The sequence below is a fragment of the Arachis duranensis genome, chromosome 7, assembly GCF_000817695.3.
Source record: "Arachis duranensis cultivar V14167 chromosome 7, aradu.V14167.gnm2.J7QH, whole genome shotgun sequence".
NCBI classification, from domain to species: Eukaryota; Viridiplantae; Streptophyta; class Magnoliopsida; order Fabales; family Fabaceae; genus Arachis; species Arachis duranensis.
The window spans coordinates 43070162-43071762 of record NC_029778.3 but is presented as its reverse complement, the minus strand read 5'-3'; positions in this window follow the sequence as shown (position 1 = coordinate 43071762).

Sequence of the window (1601 nt, the reverse complement as noted above, 5' to 3'; positions counted from 1 at the left end):
AAAAATTAATTTATTCAATAAAAAGATTTTAAAAATTTTTAAATAAATAAAAATTTATCGAAGTTTTTTTTAAAATTAATTTAAATGTTCCCTCTAAAAGAAAACCTTTAGTTTTTTTTTTTTGGTAAAAATAGTTATTTTTATTTCAACTGATGTAGTGAAATGAATGATTGACTGCTAATTATGGTTCAATTTTGAGCCCAAATTATGCTTTGCTTTGTTTTAGCATGGAACATCACAAAACTGATGTGGGACGCGAATCGTAGGTCATGTGTACGCATGATGTTATTTCATTAGTTACACAAATGATTGTTTATGATGTGCTTTAGTTGCATGAGACTTATGTAAAAAATAAAGTATTATATATCGTTGGAAATTTTTTAAAATGAGCTTTCTAACGTCGTTAAAAATAAGTCATTTGAATTTCTATAGTTTAAATTATACTCCTTTAAAAATAAAGAGGTCAGACTGTCAGGCACTTTACGTTGAATACCACTTTTACCACGTCACACGAGAACTGGAATTCATGCGTAGCATGACATTCCGGCCTTTTGTTCTTTTTAGTATTTGGCTTAGAATGATGATTTGCACTTTTAGATTTAGTGTTCAACTATAAACTATTACATATCGTTGGAAAGTTCTGAATGTTTACTTTTTAATGACATTAGAATCACCTTATTTGAAACTTTGTAATTCAAGTTATTCTTATTGGAGTATGAAGAAGTTAGGGTTACAAATTCTCTTTAAACTTTTCTTAGACTTGTTTCTAATTTTTACCATCTTTCTTGCATTTTCAAAAGCCTCTTTAATTGTTCATCTCCTCATTTGTTTTTGCTTATCATTTTTCATTTATTTTTTACACTTAAAATGAGAGAGTAACTCTAAAAGTATTGATCAAAATATCAAAAAATCTCAATTAAAACAAAAAAAAACTCCAACTTGATTCATGAAAAGAAATTCAATGAACATTCATTAAAAGTATAAAAATCCTAATACAAATAATAAATTACTACTTTTATTTAAAGAAATAATAACTAAAAATTACTAAAATGCATATGCTTCATTATAATTTAGAACTACACTACATCAAAGATATAAATGAAAATGTTCCACCAATAAAACAAAGAAACAATTGGAGAGAGAGAATTTCATTTCTTCCATCTAATTTCTTTGAGCTTCTTTGACCAGCTTGAGAGCTCCTATTTTACAATAAAGATAGAAAATTTTCGCATTCCTTCAAAGACCTGTATGTTCTTAACTCTCCAAATCAACCATAGTTATTGCAAGACTCCTCGTCTTCTTTCTACTTGAGATGCTACCAACTAAGTTTATTATTGAGACCACCATTTCTATGGAGTTTTTTTTTTGGGTCGATGTAAAACCTGTATTTTTAAAACTTCTATTATAGATTATTTATAATTTATTTTGTTAATATGAACTTATTAACTTTAGACGACTATTTCATTAAAAGTAATTACATTAAATTTATGATTATTGAAATTTAAATTAATTATAATTTATTCTATTAGTTTAAATTATTTATTAGAAATTATTTTAATAAATAAAATTAAATTAATTTTTATGATTATTATTATCATTTG